We start from the raw sequence: 6,000 nt of genomic DNA, 5'->3' as shown, positions 1-6,000 counted from the left end.
CCAAATCCACAAAACTTAATGGGAAAAAAAGTGAAGCAAACACCAGCCTCACAAGCTGACACAGAAATAAAGTAAAACTAAGGATTCCTTGATACATATGGGAGAAAGGGCACTGGTACTGGAGGGTTAGAGTCTGAAGTGGTCAAACAAAACCAGTTTTTAAAAGGCTAAAACCAGGAGGGAAGGGAGAAAAGAATAAATATCTATATAGCATCTACTATAGCTAGGTACTGTTAACAATTATCTCATTTGATCTTCCCAACAACCCTGCAAAGTAGGTACTATTATTATCCCCTAAGGCAAACAGAGGTTTAATCATTGCTAAAGGTTTAAGTATTAAATACCTGTGGTCAGACTTGAAGTCAGGTATTTCTGATTCCAGGACTGTGTCACATAGCTGCCATGAGAAATCATACTGAGATTTGAATATATTCAGTTCATCTGAATATTTAAGAGGATGCTAACTTTTAAAAGATACAAGCATTTTAAACTGGGAAAGAAAAAGACAGATAGAAAAAAAAGACCAAGTGATTTGGGTCTAAGCATCAGCTTTTTGTTTTGTTTTATTTTTATAATAAAAATAATTTAAATATTAAACCTTTAACATTTAATTTCCTTGGTCTCATATTTGCTGTTTGGAGAGGGAAAGGGAGTTTGAATTAACTAAGACATATTAAATGAAACTTGTTCTAGGTAGTTAAATGCTTGAAGATATAGGAGAGATTATAATGCCATAATGAAATTGAATTAGATTTGAATGTGGTTCACATACATATATTTTAATGAAACCTAGCTCAAAATATTTTACCATTCATAAAGCCAAACTGGAGATTCCTGTGAAACCCTCATGTTAAGATTTTAGGAAACACCCTTTTTCCCAGAGTAAAGTCCAGCAAGCAAGGAGTGCCCTGAGTTTGGCATAACAACAAACTTTTGTATTGATCCTCTGGAAGATCTCAGCCATAGCAAAACCCCAGAATTATTTCCAGTCATTAAATCTTGCCCTGAATCAGATTGTTGTTGTGACCCCTCATTATCAGCGTCACAGTTCATTCTCTCCACATGTCCTCAGATTTCCCCTTCCTCCCCATTAGAGGCAGGGTTGCAACATAGATGTCTTTACTTGCAAGTCATTTTCCTCACTTTAAAATTCAATTTCTGTTTGATTTCTCACTCTCCTGTTTCTGGCCTGCTTTGTTTAGCTCTCACCACCCACAGATTAGAGACAAATTTTGGTTAAGTTGAAACCAACTATGAGTAATATTGTTAAAAATCAGATACTTATATTAATTTCTTCTTGAGATTACCTCCTGGGAAGAAATATATATTACCCCAACAAAAATCTAAAAATCGTACTCAGTCAAATAATGTTCAATAAATGCAATAAATCTAGAAGAGATTTGTCCTATCCTAGGACTGTAAAAGAAGCTTGCCTATTGCCTATGGACATATCAAGGATCCTGGAAGACAACAAGAATAGTTGCAACTACTACAAGTATTCATGATGGGGATTCAGAATCATATGGCTCTGGGATTAACCATAATTTAGTCTGAGATGGCCCTGTACATCCAACTTGCTGAATTCCAAAGACCTAAGAAGTCCTAATCCAAGAAAGCAGTTCAGGAACCCAGGTGACTCGGGTCAAGAGCAAACAGGTCTATTACTGCACTCAAAAGAATAGAGGTAAGTAGAGCCCAATTCTGTCACAAAAATCTCTGTTTAGAAAACAATTCAATTCCATAAATGTTTATTAAGCAGCTAGTATTGTGCCAGTCACTGTCTATCTGTGATATTTAATTTTTCTAAAATTGTTTTCACCTCCTTAACTCCTTTCTTGCTTATTCTGTGGTTAGATGTACCTAGTTCTTAGAAGGTGACCTTGATGTGTCCCATCAGTATAGTTTGTTGTCTGTTTCTTCCTGAAAGTTACTTGACTTCTCCTTTAAGACTTTGGTTAATATACCACTTTAGTGCATATATATTTAGTATTGACATTTCTTCACTGTCTATGGCATCTTTTAGTAAATTATTGTTTCTTTCCTTATCTCTTTTAATTAGATCTATTTTTTCTTTTGCTTTATTTGATGTCAGGATTGCAACCTCTTTTTATTTTTTTTTAACTTCATTTGAAGCATAATATATTCTTCTCCAATCTTTTACCTCTACCCTGTCTGCTTCAAATGTGTTTCTTGTAAACAACATATTGTAGGATTCTGATTTTCAATCTACTCTGCTACCTGCTTTTATTTTATAGGAGAGTTTATCCCATTCACATTCACAATTATGATAACCTTCCATCTTGTTTTCTTCCCTGCTTAAACTTTTTTCTTTCTTTTTACTATATATCTTCTCACCAATGTTTTGCTTTTGACCAGCACCTTCCTCAATCTGCTTTCCCTTCTATCAGCTGCTTCCCTTTTTCTTTCCTTTTCCCCACTATTCCTGCACTCTTTTCTCTCCATTTTCTCTCTTTTCTTTTCCTTTTCTCCTTCTACTCCCCTATAGGGTAACATAAATTTCTATACCCAACTAAATGTGTATGTTATTCCTTCTTTGCGCCAAATACAATGAGATTAAGCTGTTATCAATGTGCATTCCTCCTCCCTTCTAATAAGTCTTTTGTGCCTCTTCATACAATATAATTTATCCTATTTTAGCTCTGCTTTCCTTTTCTCTCAATCCTTTTTTATATCATTACATCAAAGTCAACTTATGACCAGTTCTAACTTCCCTAATAAAGATTCAATTGTAAAGTGTTACAAATATAATCTTCCCATATAGGGATGCAAACAGCTTAACATTTGAATAACATTTTTCCCTTTCTGTTTACCTTTTTATGCTTCTCTTGAATTTTGTATTCAAAGATTGAATTTTCTGTTTAGTTCTGTTTTTTTTTTTCATCAGATATGATTGAAAAGTCCCCCATTTCATTAAATGCTCATCTTTTACCTTGAAAGATTAAATTCCAGTTTGCTGGTTAGTTAATTTTTGGTTGTAGAGTCTAAGTTTCTTTCCCTTTTGTAATACCACACCTCCGATCCTTTAATGTAGAAGCTGCTAATAATACCTGGGTAATTCTAATTATGACTTCTTCATATTTGAATTGTTTCTTTCCGGATGCTTGTAGTATTTTCTCCTTGACCTTATTATTCCAGAATTTGACTATAATATTCCTTTGAATTTTCATTTCTTTTTCAGAAAGTGATTGGTGTTTTCTTCCCATGACTATTTTACCCTTTGGTTCTGGGATATCAGGGAAGTTTCTCTTGATAATTTCTTAAAAGATTGATGTCCATGCCCTTTTTTAAAAAAATAACTTTTTATTGGCAGTACATATGCATGAGTAATTTTTTACAACATTATCCCTTGTACTCACTTCTGTTCTGATTTTTCCCTTCCCCCTCCACTCCTTCCCCTAAATAGCAGGCAGTTTTATACATGTTAAACAAGTTATAGTATATCCTAAATACAATATATGTGTGTAGAACCTAACAGTTCTCTTATTGCACAGGAAGAATTGGATTCAGAAGGTAAAAATAACCTGGGAAGAAAAACAAAAATGCAAACAGTTTATACTCATTTCCCAGTGTTCCTCCTTTGGGTGTAGCTGATTCTGTCCATCATTGATCAATTGGAACTGAATTAGATCTTCTCTTTGTTGAAGATATCCACTTCCATCAGAATACATTCTCATATAGTATTGTTGTTGAAGTGTATCATGATCTCCTGGTTCTGCTCATTTCACTCAGCATCAGTTCATGTAAGTCTTTTCAAGCCTCTCTGTATTCATCCTGCTGGTCATTTCTTACAGAACAATAATATTCCATAACATTCATACACCACCCAATTTATCCAACCATTCTCCAATTGATGGGCATCCATTCATTTTCCAGTTTCTAGCCACTACAAAAAGGGTTGCCACAAATGCTCTTGCATATACAGGTCCCTTTCCCTTCTTTAGTATCTCTTTGGGATATAAGCCCAGTAGTGACATTCATGCCCTTTTTTTGATCATGGCATTCAACATATGAAGAAAGAAAGTGATAGCAACAATAGACTTCAAATTATATTTAAAGAGTGGAAATTATGGAAAGGCTATTTTCAAGAGCCAAGATGGTAGAGTAAGCAATGAATTGCTGTATCCATCCAAAGAGAGAGAAGATAATATATGTTGTTTACATGAAATAAACTTGAAGCAGAGAGTCATACACAAACTAAATGTAAGGGCATGGAGTAAATAATCTATTATGTTTCAGTTGAATTTTTTTAAAAGGCAAAGGTAGCAATAGTGATCTCAAAATAAATGCAAAAACAGACCTAATTAAATGAGATAGGGGAGGAAACTGCTAAAAGATACAATAGGCAATGAGACACTATCAATTCTAAACACGTGTAGTAAGTATTGTAGTAGACAAATTTTTAAAGAAGTTAAGTGAATTCTAGGAAGAAATAGATAGCAAAGCTACACTGATAGGAGACTTCAACTACTCTCAGAAATGCAAAAAAAATAAACAAGAAAGAAACTGAAGGGGTAAATAAAATATTAAATATGGCAAATTATTGGAGAATACTGGATGGAAACAGAAGGGAATGTGCCTTGTCTCAGCAGCATATAGCATCCACATAAAAGTATACCATGTAATAGGGCATAAAACGCTCAAAATCAAATGTAAAAAATGGAAATCATAAAAACAATCTATTACTGGTTAAAAAGAAGAGTGGTGGCATGGACAATGCATGGTAGTAAATGACTATAGTAATTTTTTTGTTGTTGTCAAAGCTTTATATTCACAAAGCATGTGCATGGGTAATTTTTTCAGCACTGGCCTCTGCATAATCCCCTGCCACAAATTTTTCCCTTCTTGCCCCCATCCCCTCCCAGACTTGGCAGGCAGTCCAATACATGCCAACTATGCCAAAATATGTGCCAGATCCAATATGTGAATACATATTCACACAGCCATCTAGTTGCACCATAAAAATCAGATCAAGAAGGAGGAAAAAGAAAAACTGAGAAAAAAGAAACAAAATGCAAGCAAATAATAAAAGAGTGAGTGAGAATGCTATGCTGTGTTCCATCCTCTGTTCCCATGGTTCTTTCTCTGGGTGTAGATGGTTCTCTTCATCACTGCACAAGTGGAATTGGTCCAAATCATCTCAATGTTGAAGAGAGCCACGTCCATCAGAATTGATCATCATGTAATCTTGTTGTTGCTATCTATAATGATCTCCTGATTCTGCTCATTTCACTTTGCATCAGTTCATTTGATCTCTCCAAGCATCTCTGCAATCATCCTGCTGGTCGTTTCTTACAGAACAATAGTATTCCATAGCATTCGTATGCCATAATTTATTCAGTCATTCTCCAATTGATGGTTATCCACTCAGTTTCCAGTTTTTGCCACTAGAAAAAGGGCTGCCACAAACATTTTTTCACATGTTGGTCCCTTTCCCTCTTTGAAGATCTCTTTGGGATATAATCCCAATAGAAACACTGCTGGATCAAAGCATATGTACAATTTAATAACTTTTTGAGCATAGTTCCAAACTGCTCTCCAGAATGGTTAGATCCATTCACAGTTTCACAAACAATATATTAGTTTCCCATTTTTCCCACATCCCCTCTAACATTCATCATTATCTTTTCCTATCATCTTAGCGAATGTGACAGGTGTATAGTGATATCTCAGAGTTGTCTTGATTTTCATTTCTTTGATCAATAGAGATTTGGAGTACCTTTTCATGTGACTACAAATAATTTCAATTTCTTCATCTGAAAATTGTCTGTTCATATCCTTTGACCATTTATCAAATGGAGAATGGCTTGACCTATTATAAATTTGAGTCAATTCTCAATATAGTTTAGAAATGAAGCCTTTATCAGATCCTTTGGATGTAAAAATGTTTTCCCAGTTTATTGCTTCCCTTCTAATCTTATCTGCATTAGTTTCGTATGTACAAAAACTTTTTAACTTAATATAATCAAAATTATCTATTTT

This window comes from Sarcophilus harrisii, chromosome 3 (genome assembly GCF_902635505.1).
Source record: "Sarcophilus harrisii chromosome 3, mSarHar1.11, whole genome shotgun sequence".
Taxonomy (NCBI): domain Eukaryota; kingdom Metazoa; phylum Chordata; class Mammalia; order Dasyuromorphia; family Dasyuridae; genus Sarcophilus; species Sarcophilus harrisii.
This window is presented reverse-complemented; position numbering follows the sequence as displayed.